The sequence below is a fragment of the Stenella coeruleoalba genome (genome assembly GCF_951394435.1).
Source record: "Stenella coeruleoalba genome assembly, chromosome: X".
NCBI classification, from domain to species: domain Eukaryota; kingdom Metazoa; phylum Chordata; class Mammalia; order Artiodactyla; family Delphinidae; genus Stenella; species Stenella coeruleoalba.
This window is the reverse complement of record NC_137152.1, coordinates 7599861-7622397: the sequence shown is the minus strand read 5'-3', so window position 1 is coordinate 7622397 and position 22537 is coordinate 7599861. Positions and strand designations below refer to the sequence as shown.

The 22537-nt window shown below is 52.2% G+C and overlaps 1 protein-coding gene across 3 annotated transcripts in view; it reads right to left on the bottom strand.

Moving 5' to 3' along the window:
* The window catches only part of CLCN4 (chloride voltage-gated channel 4), a 76531-nt gene extending 54817 nt beyond the window's left edge, over positions 1-21714 (bottom strand). For 2 of the 3 annotated variants that reach the window (XM_079911474.1, XM_079911476.1), the window contains exon 1: positions 21452-21714. The gene's annotated coding sequence lies outside the window, so the exon portion shown is untranslated. Of the gene's footprint in view, positions 1-11439; positions 11533-21451 lie in introns of all 3 variants that reach the window. The other variant, XM_079911475.1, reaches the window with a different exon arrangement.
* Positions 21715-22537: the final 823 nt, after the last annotated feature.

Genomic DNA, 22537 nt, shown 5'->3' with positions numbered 1-22537 from the left:
TTACCTGGTGGAAAAGTCAGGCCTTCCCCCTGTCAACCTTCGAGTCACCTGTGCTTGGAAGGGCAGCACGAAAGAGCAGGCGAGGTGGCTGTCATCTTAGGACCTTCTCCTTCTGGCTACAGAGGTGCACTATCTAACTCCAGAAGTTTTCATCCTCTACAAGTAACCCCATGCCCACAGCAGTCCCTCTCCTGGCCCAGCCCCTCGTAACCACTCATCTGCTTTCCTTCTCTGCAGATTTGCCTCTTCTGGACACGTCACAGAAATGGCATCATATCATATGCGGCCTTTTGTGTCTGGCCTCTTTCTGTTATTATAATGTTTTCAAGGTTTGTCCATGTTGGAGCATCAGTGCTTCACTCCTTTTTATGGGTGAATAATACTCCGTTGTATTTGATATACACACGTTGTGTTTGTCTACTCATCAGCTGATGGACATCTGGGCTGTTTCCACTTTGGAGCTATGGTGACTAATGCTGCTATGGTCATTCCAGCCTTCATGTAGACATGTATTTTCAGTTCTCTTGGGTAGATACCTAGGAACAGAATTACTGGGTCATATGGTAAGCCTACGTTTAACCTTTTGAGGAGCTGCCAGACTGAAATCACTTTTCTTAAGTAAGTTTTTTATTGAAATAAACATCTATCCATAAAAAGGCAAAAGTCCTAAGTGTACACCTCCTCAAATTTTCACAAAGTGAGCTCACGCACATAACCAGCTCCCAGATCAAGGACAGAACGTGACCAGCGCCCAGAAGCTCCCTCACGGCCCCTTCCGGGCCCCTACCCCACCCGTAAAGGTAATCACTATCCTCATACCACAGATGAATTTTGCCCGTTTTTGAACTTTATATAAACGGGATCTTTCGTTTCCAGCTTCTTCTGTTCTACACTGTGTTGTAAGATCTACCCATGGTGTTGAGTTTATCTATCGTTCATTCATTCTCTATGCTCTACAACAGTGAACTTTTTCTATTAAGGGCCAGAGAGTAACTATCTATAGCTTCGTGGGCCACGTGGCCTCTGTCGGGACTACTCAACTCTGCCACTGTCACGTAAAAGCAGCCAGAGACAATACACAAATTAATGGCTGGGGCTATGTGGCAATGAAACTCGATTTATCGACAATGAAGTCTGAATTTCATATAATCTTCACCTGTCACCAAGTATTATTCTTCCTTCAGTTTCTTTCCATCATTAAAAAATATAAAAATCAATTCTTAGCTCATTTTGGCTCAGGCAGTGAGCTGGATTTGGCCCACGGGATGACGTTCTTTGCCGCTTCCTGTCCTATAGTATTCAATGGTGCAAACAGACCCCAGTGAGTTTATCCATTCTATTGTGGGCTGGCCTTGCCGTCCTTCTCCTCCCTGTGCCCTCACAGTACCTCAACTGCCATTCAGGGCTTGGCAAATGTTTCCTACAAAGGGCCAGATGGGAAATATTTTCAGCTCAGGGGCCATGCAGCCTCGGTCACAATTCGTCTACTCAGCCCTTCGGTCGTTGAAACACAGAGCAGCCCAGACAGAGCAGAAAGAAGACATGTGCCTGTGTGCCCTGACGTGCAACCTACAGAAACAGGCCGCGCTCGGGGGCTGCTGGGCGCTACTTGACACAAGCAGTCACGGGCCATCTGCCACCTGCCAGGCCCTTGTCCACAGTGCCAGAGCCACCGGCAGGCCGTCAAGCCTCACCTACCAACAGAAGCAGCAGAGCAAGCACCACCATCCACTGGGAATGTACAAAGATGAAGAGACATGGCCTTCCTGCACAGGATTCTGGAAGGGAAGGATGGGACCCTGCAAATGCAAGCACAGGACCTCCCGAGCGACGTTTCAACCTGGAAGCTGCAAGGGAATAAAAGGTAGTTCTTAACACACACACATACACATCAAGGTTTCTAGGATATCCTACCACTGGAAAAGTTTCTCCAACAAATTAGCTATCCAAATGCTTCAAGACACCAGATGCCCCTGGCTTGTGAATACGAATATGGTCATAGCATCACTTTGACAAAGTGGTCAAGGCCATCAGAGCTAGAGATCACACATACTCACAAGAGACCGTGAAAAGGAGTAGGACACAAGGAGGAGAGGATCCCAGAACACTGAGTTCAGAGCCAGGCCTTAGATGACAACTAAAAAAAAATATATGGAAAAAAGCTTCATGTCTTACAGATTTTCCAGAAGCTCCAACAACCAATCACAAGTCACTTTTCTTGCAACCTGCATGGATTACAGCAGGCACTAAACTCAGGGCTGACGTCTGCTGGCCGCCAGCTCCTTGGTGCTGGCCGCTCCTCTGAAGGCCACCAGCCTGGGCTCCCTGGGGCTCAGAGGGGGTGTCACTGCACCACAGGGCCACCAGAAGGTGCTGTGTGAGCAGCCCTGCTGCCTGGGGCGGCTGAGTCCACTGGGCGGGGCCTGCCTCCTCTCCATCTGCTCCAACCAGTACCCTGCCCTGCCTCACCTGCCATCCTTCCCTCAGCCTCCTTTAGCCCCAGCTCCTGCCTCAGGTCACAGGAACTCCTGTCTCCACAGCCCATGGCTTCTGCTCTGTGCCCTGAGCAACTCAAGGCCAATTCCCGCTCCGACCCGTGGCCACTCTTCTGTCACCTTCAGTGGCTTCTCGGCTTCTACACACCCTCTGACTCCAGTGCTTCCCAAGGTGTGCTTGCAGTGGGTGTGTCTCACACAGCCTGCTGACCGAAGAGTCGAGTCGCGTCAGAATCCACACTGTGTGATTCCATCTACGTGGCATCCTATAAATTATACGTTAGGTGGTGACATGAGACTTCGTGTTCGATCCATTAAGCCATACAGTCAGGTGTTATGCACTTTGGGGCGTGTTTGCTATACTTTGCAGTTTGAAGAAGTGTTTGAAAATGTGGGCTGCCCATCAGGAAATGCAGCTTCTTAGGCACTATTCTCATTTGTGGCTTTTGCCCAGCACATCTGTTCCTTCTTCCAGCGATAGTAGTGTCATTTTTCTTTGGAGCACAAGCCCTTCTCCACTCTCCACGGTCCTGGAGGTTTGGGTAGAAGGGGACTATGGAGGGAAGGAAAGCTCCAGTTCGATGGGCAGGGACTTCGGGGCTGTCTAAAAACGCTCACTTTCTTTTGAGATGCAGAAGTGTTTGGAGAAGAAGAGGATGCTCTGAAAGAGCCCTCTGACAGGCCCGTGGAGGGAGGCCTGGAGGAAGAAGCTGAAGGGGGCATGGAGGCTTAGGACACCTGGGCCCTGCAGGCCAATGTGGGCGCCTCGCCAGCCCTGCCGAGCCTGGGCTGCTCACCTGTAAAAGGGCTGAGCGCCCTCCGAGGTGGCCTGGAAACAGGCAGAGAAACGCCGGCACCTGGCATTCGCTAGACGAGCTGGTTACTGACTAGACGGCAGTGCAGCCGAGCATCTAGCTCCGCACAGGGATGCAAGAGCAGGTCATTCTCGCCCCCCAGAACTGTCCCTCCCCTCCATTTGGTACCAAAGCTTCCCCTCCCCACCGTGGGCACGTGACCCAGGCTGGCCAATGACAGTCTCCAACCGCCAGGCACAGCGACTGGCTGTGGGGCGAGCAGAGGACCCATGCAGTGCCACATGCGGACGACAGAGAAAAGGAGGACCCTCTTTCCAGGGGAGTGGCTACCCTGGGAGCCACCACCTCTACGGCGGGTCTACAGCGGGGGGATGAGACCGGGCGACACAGACCAAAGATGTATGGACCAGTGGCACCCAACAGGCAATTCTGCCCCCAGGGGTCACTGGGCACATTTTGTCACATCTGACAGGGGTGCTGCTGGCATCTAGTGGGTGGAGGCCAGGGATACTGCTCAGCACCCTACAGTGACCAGGACGGCCCCAAGTGCCGACAGCGCTGAGGCGGAGAAATTCTGCCTTAATTCAAAACTGGACCAAACGAGCCTTTTGGGCACTTCCCTGCAGGGGTTATATTTGGGGGCCCCAGAGTCAACTGGTGACCTTTGAACCATGTGGATTCACAGGTCATTTCTCCCCAAAGTGGCCTTCCAGGGCCAACTGTGTCCCTAAGCAGCCACTTGGCAGTGCCTGGAGACATTCTCAGATGTCACAATTGCGGGGGAGGTCGGGGAGTGGCATCAAGTGGGTACAGGCCAGGGATGCTGATAAACATCCTAAATGCGCAGGACGGCCGAACAGCAAAGAACGGCCCGCGCCAATGTCAACAGCGACACCCGAGAAACTGACTAAGTAAAGGCCTTCCAGTTCCTGAGGCCGGGTTCCCTGGCTCCTGCCAACGCCACCAGTTCTCCCCGCCGTGACAGCGAGAGCTGCGCCCCTCCCACCAGTTCTCCCCGCCCTGGCAGGCAAAGCGGCGCCCCTCCCACCAGTTCTCACGGCCCTGACGGCCAGAGCGGCGCCCCTCCTACCAGTTCTTCCGGCCCTGACGGCCAGAGCGGCGCCCCACCCACCAGTTCTCCCCGCCCTGACGGCGAGCGGCGCCCCTCCCACCAGTTCTCCCCGCCCTGACAGCCAGAGCGGCGCCCCTCCCACCAGTTCTCCCTGCCCTGACAGCGAGAGCAGCGCCTCTCCCACCAGTTCTTCCTGCCCTGACAGGCAGAGCGGCGTCCCTCCCACCAGTTCTCACGGCCCTGACGGCCAGAGCGGCGCCCCTCCCACCAGTTCTCTCCGCCCTGACGGCCAGAACGGCACCCCTCCCACCAGTTCTCCCCGCCCTGACAGGCAGAGCGGCGCCCCTTCCACCAGTTCTCCCCGCCCTGACGGCCAGAGCGGCGCCCCTCCCTCCAGTTCTCCCCGCCCTGACGGCCAGAGCGGCGCCCCTCCCACCAGTTCTCCCCGCCCTGACGGCCAGAGCGGCGCCCCTCCCACCAGTTCTCCCCGCTCTGACAGCGAGAGCAGCGCCTCTCCTACCTTCCCACACATTTGGAGCACTGGGCAGCTGGCTAAAATGCGGATTCTGATCCAGCATGGCCAGGGTAGAGCCTGAGACTCTGCATTTCTCACAAGATGTTGCTGCCGGTCTGCGGACCACACTTTGAATATAGAAAAGGGGCCGGGCTGAAGTCAGAAACCCAGGGAAGAGGGAGGGGTGAAGTGGGAGATCGGCACTGACATATACACACACTACCAGACAGTTAAGAACCTGCTGTATAGCACAGGGAACTCTACTCAGTGCTCTCTAATGGCCTATATGGGAAAAGAATCTCAAAAGAAGAAACGCGGGGAGCCAGGCGGGACTGGGGGCCAGAGACAGAATCACGGCCCAAGCAGATTAAGAAGCCGTGGTCAGGGGCTTCCCTGGGGGCTCAGTGGTTGAGAATCTGCCTGCCAATGCAGGGGACACAGGTTCGAGCCCTGGTCCGGGAAAATCCCACATGCCGCGAGGCAACTAAGCCCGTGCGCCACAACTACTGAGCCTATGCTCTAGAGCCCATGAACCACAACTACTGAGCCCACGTGCCACAACTACTGAAGCCCGCGCACCTAGAGCCCGTGCTCCGCAACAAGAGAAGCCACCGCAATGAGATGCCTGTGCACCGCAACTGAGAGTAGCCCCCGCTCGCCACAACTGGAGAAAGCCCGCGCGCAGCAATGAAGACCCAACACAGCCAAATTAATTAATTAATTAATTAATTAAATTTTTTAAAAAAGAAGCCATGGTCAGAGGCAGGCAGGAGGGCAGGTGTCTTGGGGGCTGAGAAAGGAGAGCTCTGCGGAGGCGCGGTGAGCAGGTTCCAGGCTGGTCCCAGCCCTGGCTGCACAGCCCAATCACCTGGGGCCTTTCACAAAGGCCCCCAACCCCAGGTCCAGCCCGGAGTAGTTAAATCGGGGTCTGGGGGGCCCAGGTATCAGCATTTCTAAAGCTCCCCAGGTGCTTCCAAAGTGCAGCCTCTCAGGTGAGACCCTGAACCAGGCTGGGATGAGCCCATGAATCCCCTGGGGTCTTATTAAAATGCAGATTGTGATCCTGGAGGGGGGTTGGGGAAGAGGGCAGTCTTGGAGCTCCTGCCTTTGAAGAGTGTCACACCTCTACTCAAGGGCTGCATTACCACGATCATCATCATGAACTTGTGATCCAGTGTAAACCCTTTCCCCCCAGCCCCTCCTCCTAGGGCAGCCAGGCCAGCTCCCCATCCACTCAGTTCTCTGACGCGGGAGGAAATCAGGACCTTAAAATGAATGCGGGGACGCCGGCCTGCCTTTATTCATGCCCTGGATCTCTGTGCACACAACACCATGACACTCTTCAAAAATGCAATCCAGGGCTTCCCTGGTGGCGCAGTGGTTGAGAGTCCGCCTGCCGATGCAGGGGACACAGGTTCGTGCCCCGGTCCGGGAGGATCCCACATGCCGCGGAGCGGCTGGGCCCGTGAGCCATGGCCGCTGAGCCTGCGCGTCCGGAGCCTGTGCTCCGCAACGGGAGAGGCCACAACAGTGAGAGGCCCGTGTACCGCAAAAAAAAAAAAAAAAAAATGCAATCCAATACAAATTCACAGCTAACTTCAAATTACACAGCAGACATGGGTCTCCCAATGTGCTCCTGTGGATAAAGAGAAAAAATTTCTTTTGCCATGCACGTTTCAGGCTATAGCAAACATTTGTTAAACATACCAGTATCTTCTGCCCCCACAATGCTCGCTCACACACACACACACACACACACACACACTCACACACACACAAAGGGACTTATGGGACTCCATCGAGTAAACAAATATATGCATATGGGAGGCTCAGAAGAGAAAGAAACAGGCAGACACAGGGAGGAGGTGCCCATCCATGGCTCTCCCGGTGCCTCCTACCCAGCATTCCTGCCACAGCCCAAGGAAGTTAGAGGGAAGCCTTGACCTTGGTCGTCTCAGCCACAGTTGTAATACTGCCGCATGCCTACACGCATGTGAACTGCCCTGGACACACGGCTCTGTCGTCCCCACCCAATTTCTAGAATAACTACTGTACCTGATGCTCCCAGTGCCCCACGCATATCCCTCAAGACCTTCCAGTGAGCTCCAGCTGATTCCCAGCTGTATGTGTGTGCCTGAGGTCACTGCCTCCGGCCCCGTGGAAGGTGGCTCTGCTGGCGTGGCACGCCTGAAGAGCATTACTGGGAGCAGGTATTAACCGATGTCTCGGGAACTGGTGCATAAATACTCTCACTCCCTCGCCCCCTGAATGGGGTCATTTCAAGGCATGTGTTTCATACCTGTGCAGAAAAGACTTAGCACTGCAGGCCAGAGACTGCTCTCTTCAGGAAGGCCTGCTGGCAAGGCTGGCCCTCGGCTGGCACCTGGGAACGTGGATTTCGGGAGGGTTGACACCATCCCCAGAACTGATAAGAATGGCTCGCGGTACCTAAACTGGCTGTCCAAATACTGTGACTGATACTGAACCCCTGCTCTCCTTCTGGGAGTCTGGAATTTTGATACAAGCTGGACAGAGAGTGCCTACAGGACCAGCCCCCCAACAGAAATCTGGGCACTGAGACTAACAGGCTTCCTGGGTAGAGAGCACTTCACCCGTGTTGCCTCAGCTCACTGTGGGAAAAGGAAGGGCATCCCTGTGGGACTCCACGGGAAGAGGACTCTGGCAGCCGGAGCCTGGTTTCCTCCAGACTTTGCCCCATCGCCTTTTCCCTTTGCTGATTTTGCTTTATATCCTTCCATCAGAGGAAGTCACAGCAGCGAAGACAACTATACACCGAGTCCCCTAGGTCCTCCTAGTGAACCCACAGGTGACTTGGGGAGCTCGTGACACTGCAAGCATCATTTCCTAGAGTTTCCAAAGCATGCAGTTAAGCTCCGGCTGCCCACATGGGGAACTGCATTAACAGCCCAGGCTCTAACGGGTGCCTTCTTCTCCCAGTCGCCCCTCCCAGGGTCCCTGCAGCACCCAAGAAACGCCCTGCACCAGAATCCTCGTCTCAGGGTCTGCTTCTGAAAGAACCCAAATGAAGGCAGCATCGCAGGCCATTTTCTCTTTCTTCAACCAGGGATGCCTTTGCCTGCGTAAATCCCTGAGTGATGTTTACCGCCCGGTACAAATGGGCAAAATCTTCGTGACCTAGGGCTAGGCAGAGGTTTTAGGGATGACACCAAAGCACGACCCTTAAAAGAAACCAAATGGGTAAGTTGTACTAATGGGCAAAGTAAAACCTGCCATCCATGCAAGAACGCAGGAAAACTCCCTGATACACTTTATTGATTGCAACAGGTGACCTGGCAAATCGGGAGGGCTGGGTCCCTGTCCCGCGTGCAGACATTCAGCTTCAGCAGCTCTGGGGCAAGGCCCGAGAATCTGCATTTCTTACAAGCTCCCAGGAAGACTGCTGCTGCTGCTGGCCCGCAGACCGGGCTTTAACAACCAGGGGCCCTTATAACCCTTCATTCCACTCCTGTTCCCCACTCCATTTCCTTCCCTGCATCCTTCCCGTCGTGTTTTAATTACTACTATTTTGATTATAGATCTTACTTATAAACTGGAATCATTGTTTCAAAGCTTGCTGCCTCTGAGCTCCTGAGGGCCGAGGCCTGCGTTACTCACCCCCATCTACCATCTGCACCTTTGAGGCAGTGTTTGCTGAGCCTGCTGTACAGTTACAATATCCGTTAACCCTAAAAAGCTCCACCCACCGCATACACGATCTCTCCTCCACAAGGAGCGTTATTAAAACTACATCCATCTAGACCTAGACATGATCACACTCAGTGAAGTAAGTCAGACAGACAGAGACAAATACCATATGACATCACCTATATGTGCAATCTTAAAAAATGATACACGTGGGGCTTCCCTGGTGGCGCAGTGGTTGAGAGTCCGCCTGCCGATGCAGGGGACACGGGTTCGTGCCCCGGTCTGGGAAGATCCCACATGCCGCGGAGCGGCTGGGCCCGTGAGCCATGGCCGCTGAGCCTGCGCGTCCAGAGCCTGTGCTCCGCAACGGGAGAGGCCACAACAGTGAGAGGCCCGCGTACCGCAAAAAAAAAAAAAAAAAAAAAAAAAAAAAAACAACCAAAAAAAAATGATACACACGTGAACTTCCTTACAAAACAGAAACAGACCCACAGACACAGAACACAAACTTACGGTTACCAAAGGGGAAAGGGGGAGGGAGGGATAAATTAAGAGTCTGGGATTAAAATATGAAATAGATAACCCACGAGGACCTACTGTATAGCACAGGGAACTCTACTCAATATCTTGTAATAACCTGTAATGGAAGAGAATGTAAAAAAAAGAATACATATATTTACGTATATACGTGTAACTGAATCACTTTGCTGTACACCTGAAAGTAACACAACATTGTAAATCAACTACATTTAAATAAACATTTTTTTAAAAAACAAACAAAATTACATCCATCTAGAGATAGAAAACGTTATCAAGCAGTCAGCTCAGTGCCTGAGACATCACCGCACAGGCACACTCAAAAATACATACAAGAAAGATAGCTTACCTGTGAGTATACACAGGACAAAAAGAATACGAAAACCATACTCAAGTCACTAGACGTGAAAATGAGAGGTTGGGACACGTCTCTCTGACTGCATCGCCTTTCATATGCACCATGGTCTGCAGTTTTATCCTCTGTAGCAACGCGAGTCTGAAGGGCATGCCTTGCTTTCCCCTCCTAGGTTCGGGGGGTTTCTTTAACTGCTCGATTCATCCTGATTATTCCCTTATTACTTTTCACCCAGGAAAAAAGCTGGGCTGACAAATATAGACAGATCTCTTCCTCGGTGCCGCCGGCCAACATCTTGGCTGACACCCAACCACAGGCATCTGACCCAGAATCTTGGGAGCCCAAAGAAGTGGACTTTGGACCCATCACAGCGGGAAGCAGGGTAGCAGCACCAAGAGTTGGCAGCCCCTTTAGCAGCCCGATGAGCCAAACCCTACTTCACATTTCTTATCCAAGTGGAGGAGATCACAGGGAAATTGGTTTAAAACTCCCTTTAAATTCTCTCAAGAAATTTCTCTGAAATACGTTTTCATTTGTGGCCCAGAACTTTTACTCTAGGAAATCCTGTTCTACAGGATTTAAACTACGAGACTACAAGCCCACAGATACAAGAAGCTCAGCGAATCAGTACACCCCAAGCACCCAAATAAATAATAGAATAAAACCACACTAAGGAGTGGCATAATCAAATTGCTAAACCCAGTGAAAAGGCGGATATCCTAAAAGCAGAAAAAAAGACACCTATATACAGAGAAAACTATGTGACTAGACACAACCACAAGGATGAACAACCTACCACTACATACACTCACTGACAAGGATGAAATTCACAAACCCAATGTCAAGGGAAGGCCAGACACAGGAACACGAGTCCATTAAAACAAAGTTCCAAATAAGCAAACCGAATGTGTGGAGTTAATCAGGACAGCAGTTACCCTTGGGCTGAGGAGTGACCAGAACGGACATGGGGGTGGCTTCTGGTGGCTGGTCACGTTTTTTCTTTTTCTTTTTTTTTTTAATATTTATTTACTTAGTTAGTTAGTTAGTTGTGCCGGGTCTTAGTTGCAGCTCGCCAGCTCCTTAGTTGCAGCACGTGGGCTCCTTAGTTGCGGCGTGCGAACTCTTAGTTGCGGCATGCATGTGGGATCTAGTTCCCTGACCAGGGATCGAAGCTGGGCCCCCTGCATTGGGAGCAAGGAGTCTTAACCACTGTGCCACCAGGGAAGTCCCACTTCCTGTTTCTTGATCTGGGCACTGGTTACCCAGGTGTGATCACTTTGTGAAAATTCATCAAGCTGTACACTTACACTTTACACACTTTTCTGCACATATATTTCAATAAAAGATTTATTACTCAAGGCAACCCAGAAGACCCATCAACTAGAATTAAATCTCACCGCCATACTGTACAAAAGTTAGATTTTTTAGTTGGCATGCTGCAACACTTCTCTCAAGCACCTGTGAACTACTTTCTTTCTGTTTTAAAATACCTACCTAGAAAAACTGATCTCCCACTGAAATAATTCATGTCCAAAGTCTAAACCCTCTGACCGAGCAAAGGCACTGGGGTTGGCAAACCCACCATGACATGGGCTCCAAGCTGCATTACAGGCCGGAGCACGTTTCACTGGTGCAGGGAGAAAAGGGAAGATGCTCCCAAAGCAAGTGACATCCCAGATTTGCAATGCTGGGTGCTTGAAGTGACAGCAGACATCCAGACCCCACTGGCATTTGCGGGCTAGTGGAGATTGAAGTCTCCAGGCTATGAAAATCCACTGGGAAGTAGACATTTTCCTGAAATATACACAGTTGTCCATTTACTTAAATCAGTACACTGGAGCTCATCATCAATATGCCCTAACTTACACTCAATAACCTAAATCGTGCATGGAGCTCCTCTCCTCCCCAGGTGTTATTATCTAGAATGCTACATAACAAACTACCTCAGAACTCAGCAGCTTAAAATCATACACATATAATCTTACACAGTATCTATGGGCTGGGGATTCAGGAGCAGCTTGGCTGGGTCTTTCTGGTTCGAGGTCTCTCAGGAGGTTGTCGCCCAGGGCCGCAGGCATCTGAAGGCAAGGCAGTGCTGGCTGTTGGCGTGAGGGCAGTTCACGCTGCACCCTGCGCCTCCACGGGACTGCTTGAGCGTCCTCGGGACATGGCAGTCAGCTTCCTCTAGAACAAGTGCTCCATGGGAGCGAGGTGGAAGCAGCCGTCTCTTATGACCTAGCCTGGCGAGTCACACGCCGTCCCTTCCAGCACACCCCGCCGGTGGCAGTCAGCCCTGAGGGACTCAGTGTGGGAGAGGCTGCACCTGGCCATGAACACAGGAGGCAGTCATCGGGCCCGTCCTGGAGGCCAGTTCCCCCACTAGTCAAAGTTCCTCCCCTCCCCTCGCCATCTCACCTGAAACCCCAGCAACTTCAAATTCATTTGAGATGATGGAGTCTCGCTTTCAAGATGCAGACACCTTTAGGCGGGTGACAGGCCACGCTTCATCCACCCCCTCTAGCCAATGCTCCAGCCACCGCACGGTGCTCCCCAGGGGGGTTAGGCCCAGCAGCGCTGACACTGAGATGAGCCCCCTGGTGGCCACGTGGCGAGAGGCCGAGGGCCACGGCACCCTCGGGCGTCCCCAAGAGAAGAAAGCTCAGACCGCAGGATGCGCAGAAAGAGACGTGAGAATTAAAGTTTGTCAGCTTCAAAATGGTGCCTGGAGAGGGCACAGAGGCGGAGGGTCACTTCTACCTCCCCCTCCTGCTTCCCCCTTGGCCCCTGCCCAGCACCCAGCCCTCCCGCACCCCTTCTGCCCCCCGAGGCTGGCGAGCTGGTGCAGGGCGCGGCCGCCCTCCGTGGCACAGTTCCTGTGGCCCCAGGGCTGCGCGGCTATGTGTCCCCTTTCGGAACATGGCCTGCGTGCTGGGAAGCGGCCGAGGCCAACTGCACACGGCCTCCGGTGACGCAATGGACTCTGTTCTCACATCCCCCCCACCAGAGGGCAGGGAGATGGCCATGAGTTCTCCGCGTTCCCGGCACCCAGGGCCAAGGATGGAGACCGTCCCCAGAGCCCCCTCCTCACAGTAATAAGAACAACAACGACTCTGTACAGGGCTCCCGTCCTAAGCGCTTCACACGCATCCACCACCAGGGGTCCTGACACTCTCTGAAGTAAATGCCGTCACCCTCAGGCCCACGTTACAGATCAGCAAACTGAGGCAGAGGGGAGGTTAGGTCTCAAGCCCAAGTCCCACAGACAGTGAGCGGGGAGCCAGATTCCCACCGGGGCCCTGAGGGCCCTTCCTCTTGGGTCGTGAGAGGACTGAACACGCCTCGTTCCTCTCGGGACCCAAGAGCTACCTGCTTCCACGCAGAGGGCACTGCTCGCCAAGCCTCTCCTAAACTGCGCGGAAAGCGCTCAGGTAAAGGCTGCTGGGTTACCGTCCAACCTCCCGGGTGGGCGATGGCTCGTGTGCCCCGGAAAACACCGCTGGATTAGTTCACCTGGGTTGCCCTGACCAGCCCCACAGGCCAGGTGGCTCAAATGGCAGAAACTTCTTGTCTCCCAATGCTGGAGGCCAGAAGCCTGAGATCCAGGCGACAGTACGCCTGGATTGGTTCCTTGGGGGCTGTGAGGGCAGGATCCGTCCAGGCCTCTCTCCCTGGCTGGTAGACGGCCGTCTTCTCCACGCGCCCCTTCACACCCTCTTCGCTCTGCGCCTGTCTGTGCAGAAACCTCCTCTTCTTATAAAGACCCCAGTCACGCTGGACTGCGGCCACCCTCGTGGCCTCGTTCTAAGTTGATTACCTCTATAAAGATCTCGTCTCCAAGTAAGGTCGTATTCTGAGGTACTACGGGTTAGGACTTCACCACGTGAGCTCTGAGAGACACGGTATCGGCCCATAACAGCGGCTGAAGACGATGCCCGTGAGAAACGCTGCGGCGTCCCTCCCTCTCCTGGGACCTCTGCAGACCATCTTCCTCCGCAACAATCTACTTCCTGCTCATGTGGGCTACTCCCCCTCGTGGATGAAAACAATGTCACAGACACTCACAGCTAGCATCTCCGTGAAGGTTAAATGCACGGAGTCCTCCAATGCAGCCTCGAGGCGTCCTTCGCAGTGTCCTCAGAGCAAGGCCACAGCGGGAACACGGCCACGGGGTGGCTTCACCGTATTCCAGCGGGGCTACCAAGGTGAGGGCTGAAATGTCAGTCAACTCCTATGTTTTGGGCAAAAGGCAGGCTGGTGGGAGGCCTGACGGAGCTAAGAGGAAAATAATGTGTCTGGGATCGCTGCGGTGGCCCCTCTCGTCCTAACCCAACCAGCACCTCCAAGGGCTCCGGTGGATGGAAACAATAAATTTTACACTGACCATCGCGACCCAGAAGGGAGGCTAAGATCCCGGCAGGAGGTAAGCTCCGGCCACCCCCAGAGACGTGGTAAAAAGTGCGGGGCGAGCCCAGGAGAAGCAACAGCAGCCACGAGAAATGAGTCAGCAGGTCCCCGGGCACCAGGGCAAGGAGCAGACCTCCCGAGGGGATTAACAGAACTCCGCGTGTCTGTGTCACGCTCCCTCCAGCCAAACCCCACCCCCACCCCCGGATCAGCGCTGCCGCTGGTGGGAGCGGGCCCCGCAGCATCCTCGGGGGGTCGAGGGCCCGGCCTAGCCCGCGGGGCTCTCCCCGCACGGGACCCCAGGAGGCGGACAGTCACCTCCAACGGGGAAGGCTCTGGTCTCAAACTTCCATCAGTCCAACCGACGGCCAGCTCCCTGCTCTCAGGACCGGCACAAGGACCTGCACGGGAGGGCTCGGCGACAGTGGACGGTGGGTGACCCAGGCTGACCAGCACGGGGTGTGGCGTAGCCCTCCAGACAGAGAACAGCCAGTTCACGGGGAAAGAGGCAGGCGGCGGGCTCAAGGGCCTGCGAGAAAGCTCGAGCGACTTCATCCACACCAGGAGGCCGGAAGGGGAGCCTTTCCAGTGTCGTATGTGGAATACAAGAGCTGTCGCCTCTGCTGTCCCTGCGAACTGCCGCCCGTCACTGGTGACACTGTCCCGACAGGTGCGGCAGGTGGCCTCCAGCTCGAGGCGCTGTAATCACACACTCACGGTGTGACCTGACCACACGTGCTCCTCTGATGTCCAAGGCCCGCCTGGCTCCGAGCACGACGTGGCTGCTCACTTAGTTAAGGGCACGGTCCTCTAAGCTACAGCTCACCTGGCCACCCAGGTCACCGCTCACGTGGCCACCGTCCCCACCTCCTCGCTGGCCACCCTGCTTTCTCTCTCTCACCCACCTCTGACTTTTCTCCTTACAGCAGCCACAGCCATCCTTTCAAACGCAAGTCCAGAAGTGTCACTCTCCCACCCAAGAGCACCCAGTGGCTTGTCATCGCACCTAGAGTCACCAGGGTTGGTGCCACTCCTTCCGAGTCCCCATAGGGTCCGCCCAGCCACCCTTCCAAGCACCTTTCCCACCAGGCTTCTCTGGGTGGTTCTTCTCTGGACACGCCCACCTCCTTGCTGCCTCGCCTCAGGGCCTTTGCACTGGCTGTTCCCTCAGCCCGAGCTCTCTGCCCCCTCGATGTTCACGTGGCTCCCCCTCAGTCCCTGGTCACATGTGAGCCCTCAGACGGGCCTCCGTGACCGCCCTGTCTAACCGGGGTTCTGAATCCACCACTGCCCACCCTCCGCCTCCCGCTATATTTCATGCGACAGCACAACCTATCAGTTACCTTCTCTTTCCTTGACTTGAATGTCACCTCCACCGAGGCACGAACCTTGGCCATTTGGTTCCACGGTAACCCCCAGTACCTAGACTGGTAGGTCTCAACCGGGGGCAATTCTGCCCACCAGGGAACACTTGGCAATGTCTGGAGTTCAGCTGTCACAAGTGGGGAACGGGGCAGTGGTTGCAACCCACATCGAGTGGGTGGAGGCCGGGGACACTGCTAAACATCCTACAGTGCACAGGACAGCCCTCACCACAGAGAATCATCCAGCCCAAGAGCCCATAGTGTCCAGGGTGAGAAACCCTGGCCTAGACACACAGCAGGGACCCAACAGATACTGGTTGAATAAAGAAGTAAATGAGGGAGTGAGTGAATGAATGAATGAATGAATGAATATAAAGGCTCACGTCTCATGGAAACGCCTTTGTAGTCCTCAGGATATCGGTGGTCTTTTCTCAGGGTACTAACATTTCACTTAATTTTTCATCCAACGAATATTTAATGAGCACTTACTCTGCCACGTGCTATGTGCTGGGTTTACAGTGGTGAACAAAGCACACACGGTTCCTTCCCTCACAGAGCCTACAGTGCAAAAAAGAACATTCTGTACAAGGCATCTGGGGGGGACCTGGGCTGTTCCCCAACTCTGTCGCCACTGGTCACGTAACCTTGGACAAGTCACCTGACTTCTCGGGACATCTCTTGGTCATATGTAAAATATAAGGGTTGCTTTGATTTTTGAAGCTAGCTAGCTTCCAACATCTAAATTCTATGCATTTAATTAATCCCAGAGGTCTTTTCCTGTTTGGCATTTTTACATTGGTATAATACCACAAGCATTGATTACAAAAGCTTGAGGAATCCACACACCCATCAAGAGGGGACTGGTTAAGTAAACTTGCACACCGTCCACACTCTGGAACATGCTGTGAGCGAGCTGATGTACAACAGCTTCCAAACAGCAGGACTAAGAGAAACGAGGTCTATCAAGTACATTACTCTCCCAAGTACTTTCACAAGAAAATGGAATGAATGAATGAATCAGTGCTACATGATACAACACAGCTGAATCTCACAATCACGCTCAGTGCAGAAGCCAGACATAAGCGTGTACAGATCATAGGACTCCAGGTATATGAAGTTCAAGAACAGGTGAAAGGAAACTGTGCTGACAGACATCAGCATGGTGGTACCCTCCAGCCAGAGGATTTGACTAAAGGAGGGCAAGATGAGGCCCTGTGGGAGTACCAAGAATGTTCTCTTCAGTTGGTCAAAACCAACTGAATTAAGATCCATGCATTTCATTCCATGTAAATTACATCCTAGTGAAGAAAAAAGAAAAAGGAAAGTGCTACGTACATTCTACAGACGGATGTATTTGCATAGACATTTTCTGAAACAGTATATAAGACAGTTATCAGTGGTTGCCTTTGGAAGTGGGATGGGGGACCGGGAATGGGAAAGAGACTTTGTTTTCTTTCCATAGCCTTTATCCTGCGTGAAATCCTCCCAGAAAGCATCTATTACTATTTCGATGGAAAACAAGTCATTCAAAAACTACTTATCACTCTCTAGAAAGGAAACCACCCCTGCCCTTAGAAAGGACAACTTATCTCTGGCCAGCCCCTGACAATACAGTCAAGCAAGGGTTTGATAATAAGGCCACCACACGTCAGAATTTGCAGAGGGCTCATACACACCCACCCTCCTCGCCACTAACTAATCCCCCTGGGTCTGGTTTGGGAGGGTGCAGGGCTGGAGGGCTGTTGGGCAAGCTGGGAACCTCCGGGCCAGCAGGTCTCACCTGGGGCCTCAGGTTCGTGCGATCAAGGGCACCTGGAGCTCAGGTTAAGAATGCTCCCCTTGGGGCTTCCCTGGTGGCGCAGTGGTTGAGTCCGCCTGCCGATGCAGGGGACACGGGTTCGTGCCCCGGTCCGGGAGGATCCCACATGCCGCGGAGTGGCTGGGCCCGTGAGCCGCTGAGCCTGCGCGTCCGAAGCCTGTGCTCCGCAACGGGAGAGGCCACAACAGTGAGAGGCCCGCGTACCGCAAAAAAACAAAAAACAAAAAGAATGCTCCCCTTGGGCTTCACCCTCAGATCTCAATCAGAATCCCTCACATGTCCAAGAGTCTATATTTCTTTTCTACCTTCTTCTGAATTTTCTATTGTGCACATTTTCAAATACACAGCACATTATGGAGAAGAGTCCAATTAATAACACCAATCAGATTCAACCAGTGTTCCTATTTGACTGTATTTGCCTCTTCTCGCTCTCTCTCCATTCAATTGAACCGTTTAAAAGTAAATTATTGTGGTTCTCAAAGTGTAGTCTGGGAACACCATGAGGTCCCCAAGGCCTTTTAAGGGAGTCCATGCTGCCAAAAACATTCTTATAATAATTGTACATTTTTATTTGCCTTTTTCCATTCTCCTTCGAGGGTACAGTGGAATTTTCCAGAGGCTACATGACATGTGATACTGCAACAGACTGAATGCAGAAGCAGGTTTGAGAATTCATCTGTCTTCTATTCAGCCATACATTAAAAAGATCTCCAAAAATGTTAAAAAAAAAAAAAACACTTTAAAAGTAACTTATTGCTCTCATTGACACTTCACCCCTAACTACTTCAGCATGCATCACTGAAAAATAAGAGTCCTGTACATATACACGTGTTAGTTATCTACTGCTGTGTAACAAATTACCCTGAAACATGGCAGCAGGAAACAACCATGTCTCATCTCACTGTTTCTGTGTCAGGAATGAGGAGTGGCTGAGCTGGGTGCCTACCACACCACAAGCTTATGGCATCTAATCAAATTTACAACAGTCTCCTCGCATGATCTAGGAGGCAGGCACATAAAAATAACCCAGGTGTCCCCAAAGCCTATTACTGATGTTTGTTCAAGCCAGGATCCAATCAAGGGCACAAGTTATAGCTGGTTATTGTCATGGACTGAATGTATCCCCCAGAATTCATATATTGAAATCCCAACCCCAATGTGATGGTATTAGGAGGTGGGGCCTTTGGCAGGTGATTAAGTAATGAAGATGGAGCACTCACGATGCAACTAGTGCCCTTATAAGAAGAGGCCAGAGAGCTCTCTTCCCACCATGCGAGGACACAAGAAGGCAGCCATTTGCAATGCAGAAGAGAGCCCTCACCAGAACCCAGCTATGCGGGCACCCTGAGCTCAGACTTCCAGCCTCCAGAACTGTGAGAAATAAATGTCTGTCGTTGATGAGCCACCCGGTGTGTGGTATTCTGTCACAGCAGCAGGGCTGCCTAGGATAGTGATTCCAGCGCTTAAGTCTCATTTGATGGAGGATCCGCCTCCATTTTCTTTTTTTTCTTTTTTAACTTATTTATTTTATTTATTTGTTTTTGGCTGCATTAGGCCTTCCTTGCTGTGCAGGGCCTTTCTCTAGTTGCGGCGAGCGGGGGCTACTCTTCCTTGCGGTGTGCAGGCTTCTCACTCCAGTGGCTTCTCCTGTTGCGGAGCACGGGCTCTAGGCGTGCGGGCTTCAGTAGTTGTGGCACATGGGCTCAGTAGTTGTGGCTCACGGGCTCTAGAGCGCAGGCTCAGTAGTTGTGGTGCACGGGCTTAGTTGCTCCGCGGCACGTGGGATCTTCCAGGACCAGGGCTCAAACCCGTGTCCCCTGCATTGGCAGGCGGATTCTTAACCACTGCGCCACCAGGGAAGCCCTCCTCCTTTTTCATTTTCTTTCACATCATTGACTGGGTGCAGAGACAGCGCCCAATGACCCACATAGCGTGCCAAGCCATTCTGGGGACAAGCTACCTGGCCGGCTGTGGGCGCCACCTGTAAAGAAAATGGCTGGAAGTGGACAAAGGAGGCTGCCTGTGCCCCGGCCTCTGCACACTGGCTCCTTCTCGCTAAAGAACCAACCCTCCCCCAGGCGAGCAATTTTTATGGGGCCAGGAAGAGGCAGAGAGAGTGAGCTGTGGGCAAGGGTACTGGGGGAGGGGCACACCACAGTCCCAGGCCCGTGGGAGGGACAAGGATAATTGTTTGATGATAAGCTCCCTCCCCCAAACCCACTACACATAGCCCATGCCTCGCAATGCCACTGCCATGACTGCTTCCTGTCTCCCGGGAGTTTCCAGCTTGCTGACCCTCTTACATCCATCTGATCCCCCCAAGAGCCGAAGAAGCAGGACCAGCAAGTACAGTAGCCCCATTTACATTTTCGGCAACGGTTCCAAGAGGTGAAGTGGTGCAGCAAAAGCCGCTCTCTGAAGTGTCAGAGCCAGACCTTTAGCGGCCAGTCCTACACTGGAGCGTAAAGCGCGTGACCGTGACGGCCACAACGGGCACCAGCACCCGCGTTACCTCACTCCCTCCCCTCGACACCTCCACACGGGTCCTATTCCCACTTTTGCAGATAAGGATGGGGACCCTGGTCTGCCCCAGTTCCCGACACGCTGGTGTGCTGCTTGTGCTCTTCCCTCCTTCCCTGACACTCTGGCAAGCTAGCTTCCCAGCTACGACTGGCACACAAGACAGGCCTCCCCTTTTTGACTGAAGCTACTTCTGGAACCCCAGAGCATAAAAAAGTCTCTGCATTGACAACATCATGAAAGGGAATCGGATCTCTGACCAAGGGCTCAGCATGAAACAAATCATAGGAAAATTAATTCTAGAATACCAGAGCCAGAACATCTAAGATCGTCCAAATCAGTGGTTCTCAACCAGGGGCAATGGAGCCCCACGAGGGAACAAGTGGCAGGGTCTGGAGACATTTTTCATTGTCACAACTTGGGGGGCGGGGGCCACTGGCATCTAGTGGGTGGAGGCCAGTGATGCAGCTAAAGAAACATCCTCCAGGGCACAGGACGGTGCCCACAACAAACAGATTTATCCAGCCCCAAACGTCAATAGTGCCAAGGCTGAGAAACCCTGATATAAATTCCTTGGTCACTCTGGGGACAAGAAAACTGACTCCCAAAGACACAAAGTGACTTGTCCCAGGTTCCACAGTCCCAAAGCCAGAAGTGGAATCAGGTCTCTACTACATCTGTCTCTCATCTGCTCTGTCTAGGGTTGGGCTGGGGGACAAGGGAAGGTAGGGGCCTGAGGACCTTGACTCTAATAGCCAACCTGAACCAAGTGAAGAAAACTGCAGTAAATTAATTACTGAATTACTGCAGCAACACATCAGAGTGTCCAAACGCTGAAAGAAATGCCTTATTTAATTATCAACTAAAATACCATTGCCTTACAGGTCCTCCCACAGTTGCTGGATGGGTCAAATGATCCATGGTGTGAGTTCCAATACAATTCAGTGATACCACGGCTTCCAGAGGGGTCACGTTTTACAGGAAAGAACACCACATTCTCCTCCTAAGGGTACCCACACATGTCCTGGCCTCGGGTCGTTTGCGAACCAGAGAAAGGAATGTAAACACAGGCCTGAACTCTCAAAAGAGTCCATTAAAATCCCACCTCCTGTCCTGCTAAAATTGAAGTCAGCTGATCCCTCCTCCATCTGCCACTGCGTCATCAAGCCCCTTCTTTCAGCAAGCAAATTACTTAGCAATGGAATTAAAAAGAACACTGGAAATTCATGGATTTTGGTGTTCATTTCCAGCTCCACCCCCTTCTAAAGACCTTTTTGTTCTTAACAGACGTAGCTGGTTTGCACTCTCCTACACGCACATTGGAAGCTTTATTTTATTTTATTGGATACTGTTATTTTTTAATCTATTTAAAACACCCGGAGAAAACAAACACATTTCTGACATATCCCCTTTAAATGCCGGAACCTTGCAAAATAATGCCAAACAATTTAGACCGCACATCTAGCTCTTCAAATGCTAACCAAGAAGTTTCCATTCCATTTCAAGCAAAGCAGCTTGGCTTTGAAAGAAATCAGGCTGACCACTGAGGACAAACCCCTGTAAGGAGAATCAGTAAATGTGTCATTATTTAAGAAGCACAATGACCGTCGGTAGACAGTTATCTTTGACGAGCAGCCCCTGTCTCTCCTTACAATGCCTGTACTGTGATCATTCCTGATTTTTTTCCCCTCCTGTGAAAGAGGCCCGGGTCTTTCAGTCTGGCCCGTGCCCACTTTCCCAGGGTGCGCCTGCCAAGACCCAAGTCACGCGTGAGCCTGCAGCAACCGCCCTCCGCGCCCCCCTGCTGCCTGGTGCCTGCAGCAGCCGCAGCAGCCAGAAACCCCACTTTCGCCGACGGTCTGCAGGGGCTCCTCCTGCAGAGTCCCTTACCTGCAGTGCCGCATGGCGCAGGCCGGTCGCCCACCTGCACCGCATCCTAGAGCATCCTTTCTTCGGCTCAACGGCTGCGAGCGCGCTGACGTCACCGGGAGGCGGGCCCACGCCGCCACGTGACGCCCTCGGGGCGAGGAGGGGAGGGGGGCGGGGGAAGACCCTGGAAGTCCCTGTAGGCGAGGAGCGAGTGGCCGGGAAGCCTCGCTCTGGCCTCCTTTCAGGGCGGTGTGTTTGGTGTGGGCAGCTGGCCTAGCCTTCCACCAACTGTGGGAAACAAACGGCACACAGAAGGGGAGACCCAAATGACTCCAGGCTCCACGCAGGTAATAGGATTTCAATAAGGGGATTAGTAATGAAAGGAAATAATTTAGTCTTTTATTTTTAAGAAGTCTTTATCAAATGCAATGGAGAACTAAATAAATAAATCTATTTTGTGCAAATCAAAATGACAGTTAAAATACAGAATGCATATACATATTTTGCATAGAGGGTCCATGTTTCAAACCGTATATCAAATACATTAATTTGAAGCATATTCACTGTGGAATGTAATACTAATTGCACTGATGAATAATGCTTGTAATTACTCTCAATACCTGCATTCCAATATCACCGTGTTTTTGCCGAAGAAAACAACAGTGACACCACGTAGTTATACTTCTTACTTGAACATTTGACTGTTTAAAGTAAAGCGCTAGCGCATGAGCACGGTTGTACTTGTGTCTGTTTTCCTAAATCTTCTGGCAAAGAATTTGATCTCTCAGACATGAAAGTTAATTCGCAATAACTCACTATTATACGTTTTCTAATTTTTATCACATTCTGCGAAAGTGAGTCATCTATTAAAGAAAATATGTACAATGTCAATATTTCTCATTCACAACTGAAACAGCCTTGCCTAGACGGACTTAGAAAATTCCAACTGTGATCATTTCATAAATTTGAAATGGCATATTTCAGACTTAAACTGTGAAGATATCAACTTTCTTGTTTTTGAAATGTGAAAGAGCAAAAGCAGGAACTGTTTTTATTTGTATTCCAGTTTCATATAGATTAGTTTCCTTTCGTTTGAGTTCAAATTGC